Here is a 24908-nt window from a genome sequence, read left to right on the forward strand (position 1 = left end):
ACTGTTTTACACACAGAAAAAAAATAACTACAACGAAAAAACAACCTCTATTTTCTCCCCAAAGACACAGTGAATGCCTCCCCCCCTCCCAAATAACCTCTCCTTATTGACAAGAGCAAAAGAAAAGTCTAATCATGATAAAGGTGAAGGACAAAGGGTGGAAAAAATATAAATTGCCCCATGTTATTAGGATTTGATTATGCCATTCAGGATTTGGCAGTACATTATATTAGGTGTTATGTAAAATTGTGTTTTCATTTTCAGCGGCATTTTCTATACAAGTTTGATGTTGTACATAGAATTTAAGCATATGGAAAGTAAAGATAATAACATTCGCCCTCATAATACTCTTATATTAATATGAACAATCCGTTGCCTGGTTCACTCATACACATTTTGTAGCCCCATCTAGGATTTCATCTGTGCTTCATGCGATCAGGCTAAAAGAAAATTCTGGTTGCAGCAGATAAGGCACCCAAAATATCAAGAACTGAAAATAGAGGCATTGGAATGTTGTTTATCTGGTATTTAGACAATGAATAAGGGTGGGGCCATTGTGAAATATTATCATAAACCCCAAAGAATCAAAGATTAATCCCCAGTGTACCCTTGTGTGTTTGAAAAAAAAGTCAGCCTAGGTTACAATACAATTAATGTACATATGCATGTTTTTCTAGGCCTCCATGCAGAGGCTCCCTGGCAAAATTATTAAGTTAACAAAATTGGGCTGCAGCACCATTCCACCTTTCTTTCCTGTCTTCCTCTCCTATCTCAGGAATAAGGTGCTCTTCTGCTGCCCCATCCACCTCTACTCCCCCCCACTGTGCCAGAATGACCACCTTTCTCACCTCTCCCAAGACACGAAAAGGTACGTGTCTTGTGCCTTATTTGTTCGGGGGCCTATTTGCTCATTATCCAATCTGATCAATTCAATTCAGCAAATCTTTATTGAGTTCCTCTTACGGTACTTAGTAGGAATCCACAACCACGTATCACAGAGTTAGACTACATCTTTCCTTTTATCTCAGGTAACATGTAGTAAATCTACTTAGGGCACTAGGGCTGGGGATGGGAAAGAGTCATTGCAAAATGGGCAAAATCATTGAGAAATGCATGAGCCAAGGAGGGATTAAGGAGGATACACATTCTCTCCCTATTTCACCCTTTCTTCCTCCCTCTTAGCATTGCTCTTTCTCCTTCTTCTCTTAAATAAAAACTTGTTATTAACAAGGGGCAATGTTGCTTTTTCAGTTCCTTTTCTATTCCTCCTCCTCCTTCCTTCTCTTCCTCCTCTCATGAATATAAACGTATCTAGAGTCTCCAATGTTATTCTTTGGGAGAGGTGAATTCTGTTGTCTCAGATCACCTCCCTATGGCACTGAAAAACCAACTGTTTAAGAAAACTGTATATAAGGGAGAAAAAAAAAACTACCCTAAAATGCCTTTGGATCTGTAATCTCATCAATTAATTATTCCTTCCCATTATTCACATCCCAACAGATCCATGCCTGCCTATCTTTCACAACCCCTGTGTGTACCCCCTCATAAATTCACCCCAAAGGGTTCCCATAATACTGGGAGCCTTCTTTTGAGTTCTCTTGACATTTCAAATGTAACTGGGATTTGCCTGTCAACGGATGAGGGCTAATCCTTGGGATAGCTCCTTTTTATCTCACCTAATCAGCCTCCTTTCCTCCCCTTTTCCAACTGTACATTTATTTGATGACAAGCTTTAAAATTGCCCATCCTACACAATTCTATGTTTGGTATGCACTGCTTTTGATCGCTCTTCTGGTGAGCCACAACTTTAATTTACCAGCATGAGCACAGTTCCATGGCTCAGCACCATCTAACATCACATGGGGAATATTAAGGCAAGTTGCTAACCCTTTATTAGCCACTTGCCATGTGCCACACAGTGTACTATGGAGATATAAGATAAAAAGATACCAAGAAAGGCAATACAAAAAGGGAGATAAAAATTACAATTAAATGACAGAAAGCATTCAAAGTACTATGTACAAACAAGATATATATATATATGGCAAACTGGAGAATGTCTCAGATGGAAGGACCAGCAACCATTGTGGGCATGAGAAAGAGTCAGCGGCACAGCATGGAGAAATGGAAAGTATTGTGATAGGAACAGTGAAGACTCCAGCATCACTGAACCATAGAAAATAGGGAAGAAAGACGCAAGAAGATTGTAAAGGGAAGAAGAGGCCATGTTAAGAAGGACTTGAAAATCCAAAATGGAATATTTTGTATTTGATCCTGGAGGAAATTAGGGGCCACAGGAATGTTAAAAACGGGAGTGATGTGATCGAACTTGTGCTTTAAGAAGAGCACTTTGGTAGTTCACAGGAGGATGGACTCATATGGAAAAAGACTTAAGGGAGGAAAATCAACCAGCACGCTAATGCAATATTCCAGGGGAGAGGCAGTATCTGGGAAGAGAAGGGGACACACAAAAGACATGCTGTGAAGGCAGAATCACAGAACTTGGCAACAGACCAAATATAGGAGGTGAGAGAGAGGAAGGAGTTAAGAATCATGCCTGAGATGTGAGCCTAGGTAGCTGAGAAGATGATGGTAGCCTCAAGAGTAATAACGAGGTTAGGAAGAAGGGAGGGTTTGGAGGGAAACATATTTCAATTTTTGATATAGCGAGTTTAAGATGCATAGGGCATGATGTCAACTGGGCAGTTGGAGAGGCAAGACTTTTTTTGGACATGACCAATAAGGAAATTTGTTTTCTTTGAATGTGCATGTTTGGAATAAAATTTTTATTGTTCTTTTATTTCTCAATTGGAAACAATTTGTTCTGCCTTAAGGGATAGTATTTGGGTCATACTTTGGAGAGGAGAAATGGTTTGCTCTCAAAACGGATGAAAGCATAGTGTTCTACACATGAAAAAAATTACTACAAAGAAAAAGTAACCTCTATTTTACACCCAAAGGCATAAAGAATGCCCCCCTCAAAATAACCTTACCTTGTTGACAAGAGCAAAAGAAAGTAGTCTAATCATGATAAAGGTGAAGGACAAAAGGTGGACAAAACATACATCACCCCATATTATTAAGATTTGATTATGCCATTCAAGATTTGGTAGTACATTGTATTAAGTGTTATGTAAAATTGTGTTTTAATTTGCAATGGCAAATTACTAGGGAAGGCAGATTTTTGCTAATTGAAAAAAATTGTTTAAAAATAAGCTACTAAAAAAATCCAGCAAAGAAAACTGAGGAGGAGCAGTCAGACAGGTAGGAGGACAACCACTAGGGAGCAGTGTCATAAAAACCAAAAGAGGACAGTACCATGTAATAAGGTGATCAACAGTGTCAAAGACTTGAGAGAGAACAAGAAGAATGAAGGCTCAGAAGAGGCCACTGGATGTAGCAGTTAAGAGATTATTGGTAACTTTGGAAAAGGCAATTTCAGTTTAATACTCAAAGTCAGAAGCCACATTGTAGAGAATTAATGAGAGAATGAGAGGAAAGGAAGTGGAGGAACCAATGGTACATGACTTTCTCAAGGGAGTCTAGCTATAAAAAAGAGGAGAGATAGGGTGACTGCTACTGGAGATGGACGGATCAGGTAATGGGTTTTGGAGGACGCTGGAGCCTTGGGTATGTCTGTATGCAGCAAGGAAGCAGCCACCCAGTAGACAGAGAAAGACTGAGGATTAGTGACAGAGTAGGAATGACAGAAGGAACAATTTGCTGGAGGAGACAGGATGAAATTTGAATTAAAGTATAAAAAAGATGGACCACTGTTTGATGTTTAATCTTGGTGTCATTAAAAGCAACTAGACAATTTAGCAAACCAATTTAGGCCACTTTCTTCCTCTTCTTAAATTCTGGCCTAAGCTCATTATCCATTTGCATGTGTCCAAGATCTACAAGCATACCCACAAATGGGTAGTCCTATAGAGTATTCATCCAGCTGCATATCATACTCTTAACATAGCTATTCACCTAGAAAATATGCTCTTGAAAAAGATGTTTCTTTGTGAACAAGTTAATGGAACAGAAAGTAGATGGAGATTTTTATTTGTATTTTCCTCACCAATTTATCCTTCTGTGAGCCAAGCACTGTAGCGTGTAGGGAGACAGTCCTCAATGTCATGCTCCATAAAGCAAGAAGTCCCATTGATTTCCCTACTTTAGTCAAGATGAGGCATTTCTGATCAGCTGGCAACAGGGGCAACATGGGAGCAGACTGGTCTTGACACAGCACTTCAATAACCTAGAAGCAAAAGATGAGAGGATACAAAGGAAATTTACTATTCAAGTTATTGTTGGATCACCATTATTCTCCCCAGCACAGCTCTCATTCCCAGATGCCACTAGAGATGCACTAGCAAACAGCATGTTTCCTGAAGTTCTTTTCACAGAGATTTCAGTCAGTGGGTGCTTTGGGATCCAACCTCTGGTATCCAGTACTTTGCTTTAGGAGTAGCCTGACATTCTTGCTTAAAATAAGACAGTGCCTTTGCCTTCGCTGCTCCCTGGTGCAGTACGGCCCTAGTTTATGGCATAATTAAGACTAAAACCTATATCTGATAACTAGCATGTGCTCTAGTTCTTTTTCTCAATGAAACAGGTCTAGCCTTTCCCCTAAACTTCTGCTCCTTTTAAAGTGGGGAGGAAAAGCCTGCTATTTTTTGCCTTTGTTCCCCTATATTTGATCATACCTTCGGGGGTTATGACATTGTTTCATTTGGTTTTGATGTCTTTCTATTTCAGTTTTTTTTCTTCCTCACTTCAGTACCACGTATTTAATATACGTAGTATATTATATATATAATAGGTAGTATATTATATATATCATCACATTTCCAAGGTCAGAGCTGTCAAGTAATGGCCCTGAGGCCATTGATTTAAAGGCCATACAGCCATCTAGTGGACTTTTAGGACCTTACCAACAAGAGGTGGGGTGTGGTACAAGCAAAAACCTAAGGACTCATCCCATATAGGTTAGGCTAGATTTTTTCTTTACAAAGAATTGAAACTGTTCCAGGAATTTAATTGGCTCCAGGGATTAAAGCACAGGTTGTTGAAGTAGCATCCTTGTTACCCAAACATGAAAGTGCAAACAACATGGTAACCTCATAGTTGAATATCCTTCCTCGTCCGTAGCTAATTATTAACTGGTAGATGACCAGACTGGGTGAATAAAAAGCTGGAATTAGGGCTGCCAAGAGAAATATGAACAATCTCAGATATGCAGATGATACCACTCTGATAGCAGAAAGTGAAGAGGAGTTAAGAAGCCTCTTGGTGAGGTGAAAGAGGAGAGTGTAAAGGCTGCCTTGAAGCTTGACATCAAAAGAAAATAAAATCTTGGCAACTGGTCCCATCACTGCCTGGCAAATCGAGGGACTAGAAATGGGAGCAGTGTTAGATTTTATTTTCTTGGGCTCAAAGATGATTGCGGACAATGACCGTGATCATGAAATTAAAAGACGCTTGCTCCTTGGAAGGAAAGCTATGGCAAATTTAGACAGCCTACTAAAAAGCAGAGATAACACCTTGCCGACAAAGGTCCACATGCTCAAAGGTTTTTATTCCAGTAGCAACGTATGTCTGTGAGGGTTGGGCTATAAGGAAAGCCAAGCACCACAGCATCGATGCTTTCCAGCTGTGGTGCTAGACAAGATTTTTGAGTCCCTTGGATGGGAAGGAGATTAAATCAGTCAATACTTAAAGAAATGAATTCAGGCTACTCACTAGAAAGTCAAATACTGAACCTGAGGCTTCAGTACTTTGTTCATATAATGAGAATATAGGACTCACTGGAAAAGACCCTTATGCTGGGAAAGACTGAAGGCAAAAGGAAAAGGGGATGGCAGAGGATGATATGGATAGATAGTGTTGTGGAAACAATGAACAGGAGCTTGGACAGACTTCAAGAGAGAGTGGAGGATAGAAAGGCCTGCCATGTTATAGTCCGTGGGGTCACAAAAAGTCAGACATGACTGAACAACAACAAAAACAACAACAAAAGATGGACTATGACTATCTTATATTGTTACAATATTGAGCTTAAACTATTAGGAAACTGATCCAAGTCAGGTCTTTCCTATAACACAAGTTAATAGTATCTTTTTGAAAACCAAAAGCTTGTATTACCTATAATGGAGATATGCTAGAGGCCTTTCCAATAAGCTCAGTGGCAAAGCAAAGAGGTGTATCCACTGTCACCACTACTGTTTGATTTAGTTCTAGAAAAACTGTTATAGCGGTAACACTACAAAAGGAAACCAAGGGAATAAGTATAGGCAAAGGAGAAATAAAAGTATCACTTTTTATAAATGATATAATACTTTACTTAGAGAAGCCTCTAGATTCAACTAAAATGAAATAAAATAACTTCAACAAAGTAGCAATGTATGAAACAAGCCCACAAACATCATTAGTCTTTCTGCACACTATATACCAATAAAATCCCAGCAGAAAAAGAGAAAAATAAATTTCATTCAAAATAATGACAGAATGCTAGGAAGCTACTTACCAAGATTCATACAGAAAGTATATGAATACAAGCATAAAACATTCATTACAGAAAGACTAAAATAATCGGAATGATACTAATTCCTCATTGTAGGGGCCATGCTGATATAATAAAAATGACAATACTACCTAAATTGATTCACAAATTTAGCACCATATCAATCAAAGTACCCAAGTTAACTTTATAGAACTTGACAGAGTAGTAAGAAAATTCATCTGAAAGAAACCTGGATCAAGAATCTCAGGAGAAATACTGGAGGAAAAAGTGAGAAGCAAGGGAATCTAGCATATCACAAAGGACTAATCAGTGGAAACAATTGGGTAGTTGTTGAAAAATAAAAGAGTTGCATATGGTGGCACATGCCTATAATCCTTGTCTCCAGGAATGCTGAGGCTGGATAATCTCCTGAGCTGCAGTGAGTTAAGACTAACTAGAGTAACAGTTAAGTTCAGCATTAATATGGTGGGTCCCGGGAGTGGGAGAGGGGAGAAGGAGGGAAAGGGTTGCCTAAGGAGGGGCAAACTAGCCCAGATGGGAAAAGGAACTATCTAAATCTGCCATGGCAATGAGAGTGGGATCAGGCCTACGAGTGGCCCTTGCATTTCCAGCTAGGATGAGAAAGAAAAACCCAGAGTGGAAAGGCTTCTGGTTTTTCTGGCCTAGTCTTTCTCAGTCCCCTATGTCCTTTCCTCCCATCCATTATTCCTTCCTTCTGCCCTGGTCCTTCTCTAGAACATCCTATATATGATATCTTCTATTCTAGGCTAGAAACTTCATTTCCCCTGTGACCCTGGAGAAAAACCAATCCAGCTCTCTTGAAGAGAAATCTGTCCATTCCATATAAGTCATCATTCCAAAATTGCCACAATCCCAGCTGATCAAGTCCATTTAGTCCCTTCAAAGGACCCACATGATACATGCATCAAAGAAAAAGAAATGGAATTCTCTACTAAAAACCAACAAGACTATTGTTCTCAACATTTTGACATGTGTTCAGGTTCTTTGTTCTTAAGAAAACTGACACAACCGTGGATATCAGTGCATGGGGCTGCCAACATAGATGGATAAGTCTACGAGACATTTGTTCCAAAAGGAGAACCACTGCCTCTATTTCCATATAGTTGTTTTCCCCACCACGTATATTCCTGGCAAAATCAAATACAAGTAGGGCAAGACAATGAAAGGTGAAGCTGCCCAGGGATGCAGACGCAAAAGCCTCGCAAATCTGAAATTCAATGAAACAGGCAATAGAGATCATGGAACATCTGTTCTTAAGTATTTAACTTTGGAATCATTATATAGCAAGGACTGGGGCTTATTACTCTGGTTTCAAATTTCTCTGTTAACAAATGTATGCATTACATCACTTTTACTCTTTTTTGATTCTCTTTAAATGTCTAGTTGAAAGGCAAGTTGCTTGTGTTTCTTAAGTAGCTCAGAATCCAATTTTCCTTTTTAATATGCAGTTCCACCAATCATGCTCTCACAAAACAGACTCAAGCCATAAGTAAACAAAACATGTGACACTTTTTCCTGATGGGGAACCGTGAAATCATAATTTAAGTACTTTAAAAAAAATTTACAGCTGTCAGAAGTTTGCATAAAACAGTCGGTATGAAAGAGCAGCTGTTCCATGATTTGAACTAAGCCAATTTATCTGAACATTTACAGCAAAGAAGATAACTGTATCTTTCATTTCCTTGTGTATTGGTTGAATCCAAGGAATTACAGTTTATGCATCATTCTAATATCACAATGCACATTTTCTCTTCTATGCCAATGCATTGTAATATTACATCTATATGTTAATTACAGCCCACATCCTAAAGGAAGCCTGCTTGCAGCAGAAGAGTCTGATAGCACTTAGCTCTAGTTCCGAGGATCATACAGTCTTCAATTTAGAGTGAAGAGACTCCCTCATTTTACAGAGGGGGAAACTGAGACAGAGAGAGCAACTGGTTTGCCCACCAACACAAAGGCATCAAGTGGAAGAGCTACGATTTGAACCGTAGGCTCTGTTTCTACCTCTAGCATGCTTGATATGCTGCCTTTTTCTGAGGCTGTTGTGCAGTTTTGTTGGCTTGCCTACGTCCTTTTGGCTCCACTTGGAGAATGTCACTTAATAACAAAGTCTCAGCAAAACGCTTTCTGGTTTTTCCAAAGGATATTGTCTTTTCCAGTTTCTTATGTAGAACCTTTAAAAGCCCAAGCAATCCAAAGGAAGATCTTTTGAGCCCAAATAATCATTAAACAACTGACAGAGTTGCAGGGCAGGTGACAAATATCTTCAAGCAAATTGTCAGAGTGCCTCTTAGTAACCCTTGACCTTGGAGGTCCGGCCAGAGTTCTTCAGTCATAAACCATCAGCCCTACGTCTCACTCTCATTCCTTGCTTGCCTTTCAAAGGGTGCCCATGTGCCACCTCTTAATCAGGGCTTTCCTGTTCTCAGTTGTTAGTTCTCTCTACTTTTTAAACTTTCTTTGTGTTAGTGACTACAATGTTCATACTCTTTGACTCAAAGATCTTACCACTAGGAACATATGCCAGGGTGGTCAATGACAAAAAGAAAAGTCCTATAACAGGCCCAAATCTTTATAGCAGCATTTCTTGTGGTAGGACAGAACTGGAAACAAAGTAGATGCCCATAAATTAATAAATGGCTAAACAAACTGTGCTGGGCAGCAAGGCGGCAGAGTGGATGGTGTCACGCCTGAAGTCAGGAAAACACTTCTTCCTGAGTTCTAATCTGGCCTCAGACACTTACCAGCTGTGTGATCCTGTATAACCCACTTCAGTATCTTTGCGAAGAAAACCCCAAAAGGGAACAAAAAGAACTGGATATGACTGAAGCAATTCAACAAAAACAAATCAATTGTGCTACATGAATGTAATGGAATATTACTTTGTGGTAAGAAACAATGAATGTGAATACAGAGAATCATGAGAAGGCTTAATGAAACTGATGTAAAGTGAAGTAAGAAGACCCAGGAAAACAATATGGACAATGACTACAACAATTTAAAAGCGAAGAACCACAACAATTTAAGAAATAAAAAATGAATGCTGTTAAACTGTAATGACAAAATTTGTTTTGAAAAGAAATAAAAAAGGTGTCTCCATCCCTTCTTAAGTGTGAAGAACTACATATAATGTTGATTAGTTTTGTTGTACTGTTTTTTTTATTTTTTTTATTTTTTTTTTGGCAGGGCAATTGGGGTTAAGTGACTTTCCCAAGGTCACACAACTAGTACATGTCTCAAGCATCTGAGGCTGAATTTGAACTCAGGTCCTCCTGACTCCAAGGCCGGTGCTCTACTCACTGCCTGTTTTTGTTTTTGTTTGTTGTAAGGTGTAAAGGGAAGGAGGAGGGATAATTCACTGGAAAATGTAGATAATTATAATGTAAAAACAAAAGAACAATAAATATTTTAAAAATGAAATGAAATGCATTTGTATTTCCCTATCTGTGTACATACTTTATTTGCCTCAGTAGACCATCAGCTCCTTGAAGGTAGGGACCTGCTGACTAAGCCCTGATGATTTGGAAGCTAGAAGAATCTAGCACTATAAATGCCACTCCATTGTGGACTCACAGTTGATTGTGCAAAAAGAAAATAAAAAGCCAATGGCGACTATATACTCAGATACTTTCTGAGCTATCCCTGAAGCTTCATAGAATCATAGAATTTAGGAGTTGGAAGGGATGTCAGCAGCCTCCAGTGCGTACAGCAAAGGAATTGCTACTATAACCTACCAGAAAAATGCATGTCCAGGCTCTGCTGGATTCATTTAGGCATGTCAGAGCCGAAATGACTTCTTCCAAGTGCCCGAAGTAGTAACTCACTTAATGGAACCTGAGTGTCAGCAAAAAGTTCATATAGTTTCCCCGTATATTTAGCTGTTTCCCAGGGAATAGCTTATATACTGCAAGAATCTAGTACCATCAATATGGGTCAAATGTTCCATCAAGAGAGGGCAGGAGGTTTTGACCCTCTGGTACTCTGTGTAAGGATACTAGGGGAGACATCGGTGGAGTAGTTGGGGAATGACCTCAAAGGCAACCAAAAGAGAAAGAGGGATCAGAGTTCAAAAGTAGGCTGTAAGACCTAAAATAAATCTGTAAAATATGCAGGTCTATAAATATAGGTGTAAATACCTGTAGCTTTATCTTCTCTAGGATAGAGTTAGCTAGCTAGGTGATATAATGGATAAAGTACTGGACCTGGAAGCAGGAAAATCTGATTTCAAATCCAGCCTTGCACACTTACTAGCTGTGAGAATCCTAGACTAGTCACTTGACTACTTGCCTCAGTTTACTCATGTATAAAATGGCAATAGTCACAGTACCCACCTCTCAGGGTGATTATAAGGATAAAATGAGATAGTATTTGTAAAATATTTTACGTACCATAAAGTGCTATGTAACTGCTAGCTATCTCTCATTCTGGGTTCTCCCTATGTAAATTTCACAGGAACCCTTAAAAGTGAACACATTCTTATTAAGCTCTAGTGAATCTTCTTTGGTTCATTAATCTTTCTTAAAACCCAGTAAGGAGGTTGTAAACTAGCAAGCCCTTTTATTCACTAAACCATTGGATGAACGGTCAAGTTGGAGATAAGAGAATATGCATACATACATATGTGTACACATATGTGCACGTATATGCACATGCCATACGTATGTATATGTGTGCTTGTGTATACGTATATGTATCATAGTACATATATGTATGCATACCTAATATACATATGTATATAAAATTTAATGTTGTCATGGGAGACTCAAAGACCACTTCCTAATTTGATGATACAACAACCTTTCTTAATGGGCTTCACTTCAATAAGGAATAAAGAGAACATATATGAGAAAACTCTAAGACAAGCTAGGTACTCTTGCTTTTTGACTTTCTTCCTAATAGTCTGGATTATATTTTCACTTTACTTTAATGTGAATATACAGTCTTATTATTTCAAAGAATTTAATAAATTCTTGTGAATTGTTCCCTTGATGGGGATTTAGGCCATTAACTGTCATTAACTTGAAAAGGAATCAGGCACACAAAATAGAGACCCATTCCTGTGCTATTGTGAATTCCATCCCTTATCCTGATCCATCATATTTTTCTCTGGAGTATATGATCACATATGCTTTTTTCCTACTCCTTCAATGCCCTTTGTTTGTGCTGGCTTTAATTTAGATGATAAAATCACTGGAGAGGGACCATGTTAAATTCCAGGCTGCAATCATTATTTAAATCAACAACAGAAACACTTAAAATAGGGAACATTGTTAAATCTCTGTTGCAATTATCAAGAACAGCTGTAAAATAAACAATTAATGCAGCCATACAGTTGAGAATCATCTTCAGTACTACCACTTCCACATTCCATTTGAAAAACATGTCTGCCTACAATCTCAGGATGCTGATAATAGCAGCTGTCTCTTAAAGCAGGGCAATTGGATGTGACGTTGGTAGTGGTAAGGATTGCAACCCGAAAGCAGAAATATTTGGATTTGTGGTAACCTTCGATCTCGATACTGTTATTGAAGGTTAAAGTATTCTTCAATGAGCAAAAATAGTATTGTTCCAGCCATAACATTCCTTGTTTCTGTTGCGTGGAGGTCAGTCACTATCCCTAAACTCTCCTTCTTACCATACATAGCCTTCTACTCTCGTGAAAGGAGAGCAATAATACCTCAACTTGCTATGTATATGCCGTATAGCTGTAAATATCGCCAGATGGGCAGATGCCATGGCCACCTCATGGAGATATTTGACACATCACATAGAGCCCATAGTACTTGCTACAATGCTTTAAGAATTTCATTGATGTGATTGTTGCATCCCCAGATGCAAATCGCAACCTAACTATGACTTGGTATTTGAATCCCAGAATGTCTGGCAGCTAGCTGCTCATGCAGCCTTTTGTGAAGTCCACCAGACCATCTTTCCTTCTCTCTTCCATTACCCTTCTTCCTCTCATCATCTGGGATTTGCTCCCTCCTTCCCCTCCCCTCTATCATCTAGTGCATTGATTATAGATGGCACCCAAGATTCAGGCATGAATCACTTTATTTCTGCTTATGCATACTTCGAAGTTAGAAGAGTTTTGCATCGTCACCTGCATAATTGAAATCCCCAGATTTACTCACTTTTACTCACTTGCCAACCCTACATTCCTTGCTCTTTTCAGAACAGCCCTGCTTAGAGGCTCTGTTAACACTTCAGATTAAGTATGTCTAAGGCAGAGAGCATTATCTTCCCCCCCCCCCCATCTTCCAATTCCATTGCATGGGTCAAATGTATTCTGTGACCGTGGCCAACAAAGTGCTAGCCAGTGTGTGGAAGGAGTGGTATAAAATAAGCAAGAGCCATGGGCCATTTCCAGCTCACAGTCTTATTGGAATCCATACCAGTAAGTCTAGTGTCCTTCAGCCACCACCCCCAACCCCAGATCATCACCAAGTTGGGCCACTTTTTACCCCATAACATTTCTTGGGTCTATTATCTTCCTTGGTCTTTCCAAATGCACCAACCTGATGCCAAGTTCTAAACCACTGTTGTCAACAGCTAAAGAATAATCCATTATAAGTATTTTAAGTACCTTGGAAGACACCTTAAAAAGCATGCAGACCAATTATCTCATTTTTACAGAGGGAGAAACTGAGGTCCAAGAAGGCTGAATAACTTCCTCAAACCTGCATAGCAAGTTAATGCTAATTCCTGAGTTATCACAGGAGTCAATTGGATTCTCAGGTAAGTGGTTGTTTCTGTCCGCAGGATCAAGAGCAGTTTTCTTTGAACAATATTTTCAACACATAACTTGCCTTGGAAACGAAGGCTAACCCTTTAGCAATGCCCTGCAGGTAGACGGGGCAATACTGTAAGTAGGAAAAGGACATGGGTCTCTGAGTAAAAGGAGGAGGGTATTTTCTTGTCTTGGGTATGAGTTCTGTGTTTTCATATTTCTAGATTTTAATGTTCTTGTTAACTTGAGTACTTTGCGGGGAGTTAAGGACCCTTTCAGAGGGGAGTAAAACAAACTAAAGCTCCCATGGTTTCCCTAGGGGAGGCCATAACTGAACTGAAGAGATTTTGTGAATGGCATTCTCTACCTTTTACCCAGGTCCTTCGTGGTGTGAGGCATGCTCAAACAGCAAGGTTAAAGCACTATCATGTCCCCTTAAGCCTGCTCTTCCCCAGGTTAAAAGTCCCTAGTCTTTCCAACTAATTCATGTATGGCATTATCTCTAAGGCCTTCATCATTCCTTTGAATGCTCCAAAGTTAGTCGATCACACCATCTTCCCTGGAGCTGTGTGAGATGGGCAGCTAGAAGGTCCAGTGGGTGGAAAGCTGGTCTTGAAGTCGAGTACCTCCCTTGGGAGACCTTGGGCCTCTCTAGGCCTCAGTTTTCTACCTCTATAAATTGGGAATAATAGCGCCTGCCTTACAGGGTTGTCTTGCAAATCCGAAAGCACAATATAAATGGTATTATTGTTCTTATTATTAATATTTTCTACAGAGTGGCTACCCAAAAGCTAGTGAGTAAGCTCAAAAACAAAGGAGAATAACTGCAGAAAATATTATAAAGATAGACATAGATGTAGATATAGATATGAAAAAGGGAAAGGTGAAAAGGATATCAAGGCCATTATATTAATATTTCTTTAAAAAATTAGATAAAGTTAAATTGCTTTGGGGGCAGTGACAAGAGAAGAGTTTAGAATGCTTACTGGTGATTATATCTGTTGATCGCATCAAAGTTCCAGTTAATTAAGGATAATTGTAGAGTTGACAAGTGATAATTAGCTGGCTGACCTTAGTGGGCTTGCTTAATGGAAAGCGCTAAGTCGATAAAAGTGTAAAATGCCGTTGATTCAACTAATAGGTATGGCTGCTACAGTCAGATACGTTAGAGTTAAATGTCTACTTGTTTCATGCAAGGCAACAAGCATCTATTGGGTGCCTACTGTATACAAAGCACTGTGTTGATGGCTAATTTTGCATGACTTCCCATGTATAATTGATCTCATATTGCCTGCCTCCTCAATGGGTGCGGGATGGGCTGGAGGGAGGGAGATATTTGGAACACAATTTTTTTTTAAATGAATGTTACAGATAAATAAAAGAATTTTAAAAGTGCTGTGTTGAGTAGCAGGAACATGGTATAATGGAAGGAACAAAGAACGTGTAGCCTTGAGAGCCCTTGGTTAGAATCCTGCCTCTGACATTTACTAGTTGTGTGACTATGGATAAGTCACTTTCCCTATGATCCTCAATTTCCTCAACTATAAAATAGGGGCGTTGATATCCATAGCTGCCATGCCACAGGGTCACTGTAAGCATCAAATGTGATTCTATATGTAAAGTGCTTTGGAAAACTCATTTACAGAGCTCATATTTAAAGCCTGATATAAATGGCAGCAGAAGAGAATCATTAGCACAGTGGCATCCACTGATGGATTCGCTATTAAATCTCGGGGGCTGAGGGGAGAAATCCATGGCTCAATCTTGTTAGTTGTGGTGCAATATGGTGGATAAAGGGCTGATTGGAGTCAAGGAGATGCAGCTTCAGTTCCACCTCCAAGGTTTACTGTGTGACCCAAGGCAAGTCACCCAACCTCTCTGAGGCTCACCTTTGTATATGCCACTATTGCCCAAATGGAAAACATAACTGTCTTTTATAATTGAATAAAAGTGTGGGGTTGCAAGTTTATCTGTAGGCCCCTTTAAAGCATAGATGTCTGACACACAATGTTGCAGTGGTAATACTCCAGGATGCCCCCAAACCAGATTAAATGTAATCACAAACTATTTGAACAAAAAACCAGTAGAACTTGGATAATATTAATAGATGATTTTCAAATCAGTATGCAGCCCAAAGGGATCTTTATGGATGGTTTATAGTGGTCCTCATTTTTATTTGCGTTTGACATTAATTCAAAGCATCTTCAAGACATCTCCGGGAGCAGACATAATGAAGAGGAAGATATGAATCTCATCCTCTTCCCCCATGATTTTGATGTGTTTTTTTTTTTCTGCTGGGTATCTACATTTGGAAAGCTTTTGTCTTCTGTAGCTTGGAGATTGTGGGTATTTGGCATGGCAACATCTATTAAAATGTTGCTCATATTTTTTTATGGATAAATGTTATGCCTGAGTGATTGAGGGCAACAGTTCTGTCTGTGCTAATGGTTTGGTTCCAATACAGCTTATTAATTGAATTCTCAGGGACATTTCGAGGACCATATTTGTACTATGATGATTTATCATCCGTTAGCTTATGAAAGATAGTGAGTTGCTAATATATGGTTGGAATCGCCAGGTTGTGCCTTGCTTGGTATTTGGGAGGTTATTTTTTTTGCAGTCCACAGAGGTGCGCTGCATAGTCCTTACTGTTCTTTTGCATAATTGGCATTAACTGCTAAGTCCAGTCTCCTTAAGAATAACCCACATATATTTTCTAATGGTGATGACCTTATCTTGAATTGCTTTCATAAATTTTTCAATTACCATAAATGAGTCTGCCAGATTTTTTTGTCATCATATTGGCTGAGCTCCTATGAATTTTGTCCACAGAGGGCCCTTTGATGCCACACTTATAAGGCAGCTAGGTAGCACAGCAGATAAAGTGGTGAACCTTGCGTTTTCCCGCCTTGAGTTTAAATATTGCCTCAAAAACTAGCTGTGTAACCCTGGGCATGTCTTTGCCTCGGTTTCCTCCTTTGTGAGGATCAAGTAAGATAATATTTGTAAATCACTTCACAGATCTTAAAGCACTACATAAATGTTAACTATCATTACTATTTTTAGATCTAGTCATTTCATAGGCCCCTTCCACGGTAAACCACTTTCAGCCATACCTCTATTTTGAATCTTTCCTGTGGCTTGGTAAAGTAATATTGTCTTGTTCCAGATATATTTCTATAAGTTAGTTACTTGTTTATCTTGTGCCATGGGAGCATCTATCTTATTCTTCCTTCTGGATGAGCAAGTGTTCAACATTTCATAGTTATGTAAGAATGATGCACTATTTTTCATTAATATTGTACGGATTCCATTGCCTGGGGAATGACTAAACAAATTGTGGTCCAGGAATATAATGGAATATGATGGTGCTGTAAGAAACTGTGAATCTGATGAATACAGAGAAACACAGAAAGGTTTATAAGAAGTAATTCTGAATAAAGTACGCAGAGTCGATAAAACAACAAACATAATAACTATGACAATATAAAAAGAAAGAACAACCATAAAACAATCAAAAGTGAATTATGAAAGCATGGAGAGACCTCCATGAAATAATGAAGAGTGAACTGAGCGGAACCAAGAGAACATTGTATACAGTAACAGCAGTATTGCTTTAAGAAGAACTGAACAACCAAGTCATTCTATTATAAATAAACCACAAAGATCCTGTGAAGGAAGATGCTATTTGCATCTAGAAAAGAACTCTCTCTCTCTCTCTCTCTCTCTCTCTCACACACACACACACACACACACTATACACACACACATATATTTATGTCTAATGGTAGCCATGTTGAAGTTTGGGGGAGGAGGAAGGTGAAAAAAGTTACATGATAACTTGTATATTTGAAAGGAATAGCAAGTTGTACATAATAGATTTGTAATTTCAGGTGCAATCCTCTGTTTTTTTTATTCCATTTTGCTATGGAAATGCTCATTTTCTTTCTTAAGTTCAGAATAAAAATAAATAGATTTTAAAAAAAGAACTTATGGAACAAGACTAACTATGAAACCTATTTAGATGCAGTATTTCACTTAAGGTCCCGATTTTCCACTGTATAAAACCTTTATGTAATAAAATGGATCTTTAGTTTTACAAGAAAAAAGCTAATGATGCAAAATGATAAAGCAAAAAGTGCCCCTAGATAAGAGATATGAAAATATACCTCCACTCCACTCATTTGCAGAGGTGGGAGATCCATGAGCATGGTACAGTGGATATAGTCTCAAACTTTTTTGATGCATTACTCCTTTTTGTCTTTAAAATATTATTTGTTATATGAATGGCTCTCTGGAGGTGGGAAAGTAATATTGAGGGAGATTCTGGTGATATTTAAAAAATGAACAAAAGATATCAATAGGAAAATTTTTTAACAAATCAAGACATCCATCTAAAATGTTGGGTGCCATAACTTCAGAAGTGTGAGAGAATCAATATTAATATAAAGAAGTTATCTGTCTTTAAAATGCCATATTAAAATAAAGTATGGACTTTTATTTTGCAAAACTGCCCCCCCCCCCAAAATGCTGTATGGGCTACTAGAGTGCTCCAAAGAAATTTGGTGCCACACCCCCTTCTCCATGCTGTAAGGAGCTGTCCTACAGAATAAATGGGTACTGCCCCTTGCTTCCTTCTGGGAGCCTCCGCATCCTAGAAGCTGCACCTGCATGGAAATATCATTTACCTTGGCCAACTTAAACCTTTAACTGCCTAGAATAATAGGAAAAAAAACCCTGTCACTGGATTCATTTGGGTTTATTCTTCTGTAATAATAGAACCAACCGGATAAAAAGGGAATGACAAGTATTATTGGGGGGAATTTTAAAATTTAACAAAACCAAATTAGCTTTCTAAAGCACCCATTATGAATGAATGATAGTAATTGTCAAACTCCACAGAGTGTGTCTGCTAATTCAGGTATGTAGTTGTTTATCTACTCAGAAGCACCTAGGGCTGGATGAAGGTCCATCAATGCTCCTGTTTGTGGATGATGCTAGGCTGCATTCATCAAGTCCCAGAACATTTCAGACCCTCACTACCAAGTGAGATCCAGAATCACTCAAAGTAGTTTGGCCTAGAAATCCAAACAGGAAAAAAAAATCAATGAATGCAGAAGGTCCATTGTCTATGACTAATACACAAGCTGGATGGATATCCCATAGAGTTGATCCATCAATTGACATATCTTGGGCACATACTGAAGATGGACAATGCACTGGACCCAGAATTAAACAGGAAAAGGATGGACGGAGACCATTTTGAAAATTGTGCAGTACTTGGGATGACATCAAGCTTTTCCCTGTAAGAAAAAATCCATCTTTTAAATCCTAATATTCACCCAATGATGCTACATGGCTATGAATCAAGAACTACCACTTTCTCAAAGAACCAAAAGTCATCCGAAGACCAAGGAAGAGATCAAGGTGGGGGAAAAACATTGTAGCCTATTACTAATAACCTTCCTTTCAGAAGCAGCAGAAAATGTATCATCCAAGAAATTTACGACTGGAAAATTGGGCCAGTCATGTAGCAGGAGGAAGGAAGAAGCCATGTGCTACCTTGGTAAGAGACCAGAGGGGTGCATAGGGTGTTTACGGAGGACTAGCACCTCTGCTGTGAAAGCTTGTCAAGCCCTTTTAAGGGCTGCTCATCCACCTTTGGTGTCCACCTGTCCCCCAACTCTCATCTGCAGCTCTCAGAAGCATGTGCAGCGGCCACACTCTGGTAAAACTATCTCTGCAGATAGGCTAAACTAGGTTGAGGGTAATCAGAAAGCCGCAAAACCATTGGTGAGTTAGGGGGATGTTTACCCCATGGAGATGAAGACTTCTCCCAGCAGAATGAGCAGATAGATGTGAAAAATTTGTTGCAATAGCCATGAAGGTGGCTGAAGAAGGCTCTGTGGAGCTCTTTAGAGCTTGGTCAGACATCTAAGAAGTCAACATCATCCACCTTGGATGGGCCATCACAAGTCATCTTGACTTGTCTCCTGTTACTGGATTTCAATGACTGGAAGAGAGAATGAGGCTGAGGACTTTGAACAACTCTGCCTCACTTAACTCCAATTCAGAGGCAAGTCAAGACATTACCCATGATGTCACTGGTCCTCTTCAAAAACAAAGGACAAACAACAAAAGATCCAGAGGAAATCCCCTAACGTGTTGTATGATACCCTGTGGAGGCTTCATCAGGGTCCACAGACAAAGTCAAAGAGGATAAGAAGGTGCGGATCATTAGTGATCTGTACCACTGAAGAAGCATCCACCATTAATCTGATCACAAATCCATTCAGATTCTCTGGGGGGAAAAAGAGCTGGATGCCGTGATGACCAACCATACTGTATGGTATACCATTTTTAAGCCAGATAAATCATTTCTACCAATATTGATTCTCTGACAACTATGAAGTTATGGTACCCAACATTTAGAAGGACACCCTGATTGTTTTTTTTTAAAGTACATGTCCATTTATATAGAAAGTGACCAACACGATATCTTCAATAGGAATCCATATTGAGGATTTGCTGTCTCTCTTCAGTCATTTTACAGAATTTCTTCTCCATTCTCAAGTAATTCATCCCAACCTTAAAAACTCACTGTCAATTTCTGAATTGGAATAGAGTAATTTTTGGTTACTAAACTGACATATTACAAATGAGAATTTTCTTACATAGTTACCTTGATGCATGCTATCTCTCTCCATTTACCCGTGTGACATTGAAATCAGAATTGGTATTACATCGAAAGCTCCTGCAGTATTGAATTATTGATGTCATTCTTGTGGGAAGGGAACTCAACTCTAGAATTGTCTTCCATAGGTGGTTTGATAAAAATAGACTCCATTAACCTTAGGATATTTACCAAGACTTGCCTGTGTTACCAGACAGACACAATTTTGATATGTTAAGGCAGGTACAATGTGGCTATTTACTACGTGTTTTAAAATGAATAACTATATCTAGCATATATTTGACAAAGCTGCCGCTTCCTCAATTCTTTAGGTCATTATGTATTCTATCATCTTTCCACTGTCTTTTGTGCCATGAATTAGAAATCTTTAAAAAGGTAAAGACAAATGGCTTGAATAAATAATTCACATTTTTAAAAATCAATGTTTTATGGGGTAGAGATATGTGTCATGCCACGTTGATAGAGCAAGAGGTGTTGAAATTTCTTCCAGTCATCTACTGCTGTTAGAATTTGGGAGAAGGGAAGACATGGCCGTGTTCTGGTCTACCTCCAGAAAGCATCCCAAGAAAGTCATAGTAATTGAATGGTAACTAAAGTTGTAGGAAAAGCAAACTTTCAACATTTTATCACAGCATTAAAAATTAAGGAGAGCTTCCAGGTGATTGTGTATTTAGATGCAGATTCAGGGTATGGGGTGATGATTCACCACCATATTTTTGTTTACGTCAGGAGTACATAGAGAACCACCATTAATGCCTTGAGTCCTATTTGTTTCTTTCTTTACCATAGAGGCAATGTGACGTAGTGGACAGAGCTGGGCTTGGAGTTAGGAAGTCCTGGTTCCAACCTACCTCTCATATACATTGTGTACCCTGGGCTGTGACCCTGTGAAACCCATTTAATGTCTCAGGGCTCTAGGGAATTTACTAAGACTATAGATTAAAGAGAAGGTGCTGACAAGCATTGGGAGATGGAGTTTTCCTTTCTTGGAATTACCTATGCCAAAAAAACCATAGGTCCAATCCCTATCTCTAGCTTCCTTATCAAAATATCGGGAAAATCTTAGAATCTCAGAGTTGAGAGAGACCAAAGAAGTCAACTGTTTCAACTCATACCTGACTAGCAATCCCTTCTAGGAATTAGGAGGATCTGTTTGGTCTTACCATAGTAATAATAACAGTTAACATTTATATAATGCCTACTATGTGTCAGGCAATGAGCTAAGTCATTTGACCCTCAAAACAACCCTGGGAGGTAGGTACTATTGCTATCCCTCTTTTACAGATAAGGAAAGAGAAACAAACAGAGGTTAAATGACTTGCATTTAAATTGCATCATACAATTTTTAAGTGCCTTAATTCAGGTCTTTCTGACTCCAGGCCCAGGGCTCTATCCACTGTCCCACCTAGAAATAAGGTACCTTTCCAGGTAAGACAGAAGCCAAGTTTTTAGTGTGTTGATTTGCCTCCTAATTAGACATGGTATATAAGAGAGTAAAACTATTTTTACTGCAATGACAATGATATGGAAAACTTACAGCCTCTTTTTTAGCTATCCAGTTTTAGACACTAAATACTTTTGAGGCCAATTGTATTTCATTGCTGAAACTCCTCTTCGGAGAAGAATCTGGACTCCATAAAATTGAAGATGAGTCATGTGCTATCTAACAGATTCAAGTGATAAAAGTAGCCACTGAGAAAAGTACAAGATAGGGTCGATTTGAAGTGTCATGGTGATATTTGCCACAGTAGAGAGCAAATTGATTATCTGTGGAACTTCGAAGAATGTTAGATGATCCTTTGACAGGAATGAGAATTTGAACACAGATACTATGACAGTGAGTGGCCTGCAGGAATCGGAAGCTCCTTCTAAAGCTACTGCCATCTTCCCAGGATATTCTGTGAAAAGTCTCCTAATGGACAAATTCATGGCATATCAACACAATTTGAAAAGATAGCAATGACACTTTCGGCACACATCACTTTTACCAATGACAATGGGAAGAGGCGTGACTGTATAAATTTTGAGAATGAAGAGGTTACTTATGGCTCTTCCCTATGGACTACTCCCAGCTTATAGAATTTCCTTAAGGAGCTTTGTCAAGGCTTATTTACATTGATATTTTCTCTTTGAAGGATCATGAATTCCATGGATAGGCCATTGCACCAGGAAGGCAAATACAACACTTGTAAATCTCAGGTCTTCAGAGGTCTGTGATTTCAGTGCCATTTTCACTGACATCAACTGCAACCCCTCTATAACTCAGCATGAGGTCTGAGAAAGCTACTGGGGCTAAAAATTCTTGACCCTCTAGCCAGCCATCACTAGGCTCTGAACCTCTCTGAATTTTGCTTGGCTAGCCTTCAAGAGACTGTTATGAATTCCATCAAAAGGCTCCCACTTACCAAAATATTTTTAATTATGGTAGGACTTATGAAAGCATGTCCCCTGCTGGTACAGTCTTTGAGAACTTAGAGTATTGTGTTAATTTCTTGGCCCTGTATTTTATAAGGTACATTATTAATTAATACCAACAAGGGCAGCCAGGATGGGGAAAGGCTTTAAATAGATGTTGCATGAGAATTGGTTTAAGGAGCTGGGCACATTTAGCCTGGAGAAGAGAAAACTCAGGAAAGACCTGATAGGTGCTTTCAAGCGTTTGAAAGGTTGACATAGAGAGAGTGGCTTAGCCTTGCTGCGCTTGACCACCTCAGAGGGCAGAACCGGAAACCATGGGCAAGAAGTTACAAAGGGGCCAATTTAGGCTTGATATCAAGACTGATTTCCCAACAGTTGTTGTTGTTATTGTTCAGTCATGTCAAACTTGTGATCCTGTGGACCATACTGTCCACGGAATTTTTTGACAAAGGTACTAGAGTGATTTGCCCCTTAAGTGACTTCCCAGGGTCACACAGTGCCTGAGGCCAGATTTGGACTCTGCTCTTCCTGATTCTAGGCCCAGAGCTCCATCCACCTAGCCATCTAGGTGCCCCTTTCAGCAACTAGTAGATTCCTCCTCTGCTTTAGGAGCTACATCTACTCGGGCCCCAGCAATTAGGCTTGGCTAGTTTTTTACCTAAAAGGCAGGGAAGCTATGCCTGAGACTTGACTGGTTCAAGGGACCAGCTTGAGCCTTTGATATTGCTCTTCAATCAACTGGCATAAATATGAGGAGTTGGTGGCCCTCACACTTCACAGAAGGCCCTCTACTCTTCTGACCCTATGTGTCTGCATGAAGACAAGGGGCTCTGCATCTATCTGAACCGTGGAATATTTGTTTAGTATCCTTTTGCGAAGCAACAAAAATGTTAGATGGCCTACAAGTATTTCATTTCATTTCAATCCTGGGCCTGAACCATCAGACCAAACTCAGTCACAGCCAGCCCATAACATCCTCTTCTTCAAGCACAGGCTGAATGATCACTCATCATATCTGATATCATAGCACAGAATCATTCAAAGTATGCATTGGACTAGATGGCCACTAGACTCCCTTCCAACTCTCAAGTTCTGTTATTTTGGGAGTCAACTCCTTGCAACAAGGAGCCATGAGAATAATGCAGTGCTGGCTGACGCCATACTTGAGGTGATTCATATCCTACGGAGTACTAATTTTTCCAATTGGAAAGTAGTAAAATCCTGAATATTATTACCTAGCTTCTCTAGCTGAACTGGATCATCTATAGCCTTCCATATTGAGAATTTCAACCAACTGATAGGCAGAAGGGACATTATAAAATTGTGCTAGTGTCTCAGCAATGAATCCAGCCCAAGAGCTATGCTAATCTTCCATAATATATTTATCACCCTAGAGGACAGAAAATCAGCGGTCCTCAGAAAAATTTCTAAGATCCTTAGGAGTCCCATTGTTATGTGTAATTAATGCAAGTAGGGCTCTCACTACCGCCCTTCTCTCAGGACTATGGTTAACTGTTTAATGGCAATCCCCATAGTCTGGATTTTTCAGTCTCACCACTCCCTGTTTCTAACATTCCCAAGGATATCTTAACTGCAAAGCCCTATGCCCTTTTCTCAATACTCCTTCTAACTGATATTTACGTAGTCTGGGACAGTGACAACTGCTCCCCCCAACCCCTCCACCTCGATCTCAAACACTGTCTCCACTGGATTCCCTGACACATCTCAGTTCTTCAGATACCCAACTATTCTTTGTCAGGCTCTGTTCCTCTTCCTGATTCACTTCTTCTTGCTGCCCATCAGATGTTATTATCCTCCAGGAACTTGTCCTGGGCCCTTTTTTTCTTCTTGTTCTATACCCTGCCCCTTGGTGATTTCATCAATTCTCATGGGTTCAATTATAATCTCTAGGCACATAATGCCCAAATGACTGAGGCTACAGCCATCTCCACCGTCAAGAGTCTAATCAGTTTAAAACCAGAAAGTGACTCAGACTCAGGGCTTCTTTACCTCTTTTTTCTTCTCTAATTGTACTGGTCTGAAGCACCAGGATTTTTTATTGCTTTTTTGGACTTGTACATTTTCAGAGCCTTTTCAGAAAAAGTGAGCAATAGAGGATCCTTCTATCTTTTATTCAGAGAAAATAATAAGCTTTATCCATAGTCATGTATCTATGACAGCATCCTTGATTTCATCCAGCCCATGTCGACACAAAGTCAAATCAGTCAATTTGGTTGATTGTTCTGTTTTTCCCCATTTACTTAGTCTACACCTTGCCCCTGGCCTCCAAATCTGGAAATGAACCTTCTTTGATGATCCTTGAAAAATACTGATGCTTATGCCTATCTGTGTATGTGTTGTTACCACCTTCAGAAGCCTAGGATAATGGTAGTTCCTTGATGGCAGAAACTATTCATTTTTGTCCTTGCATCCCCCGCTACAAAGAAATAGGTGCTTAATAAAGGCTTGTTACATTACACTGGGAGGTTTCAGCACCATATGTTTACATGAAACTAAAGCAATTTGAT

At 39.3% G+C, this 24908-nt stretch overlaps 1 long non-coding RNA gene across 1 annotated transcript in view; it reads right to left on the reverse strand.

Annotated features, from left to right (window-relative positions):
- LOC118832570 overlaps positions 1 to 24908 on the reverse strand; it is a 111380-nt gene that overhangs the window by 75216 nt on the left and 11256 nt on the right. The window contains exon 3 of the long non-coding RNA XR_005009213.1: positions 4070 to 4249. This is a non-coding gene — a long non-coding RNA (uncharacterized LOC118832570). The remainder of the gene's footprint in view (positions 1 to 4069; positions 4250 to 24908) is intronic.

This window comes from Trichosurus vulpecula, chromosome X, assembly GCF_011100635.1.
Source record: "Trichosurus vulpecula isolate mTriVul1 chromosome X, mTriVul1.pri, whole genome shotgun sequence".
Classification (NCBI taxonomy): domain Eukaryota; kingdom Metazoa; phylum Chordata; class Mammalia; order Diprotodontia; family Phalangeridae; genus Trichosurus; species Trichosurus vulpecula.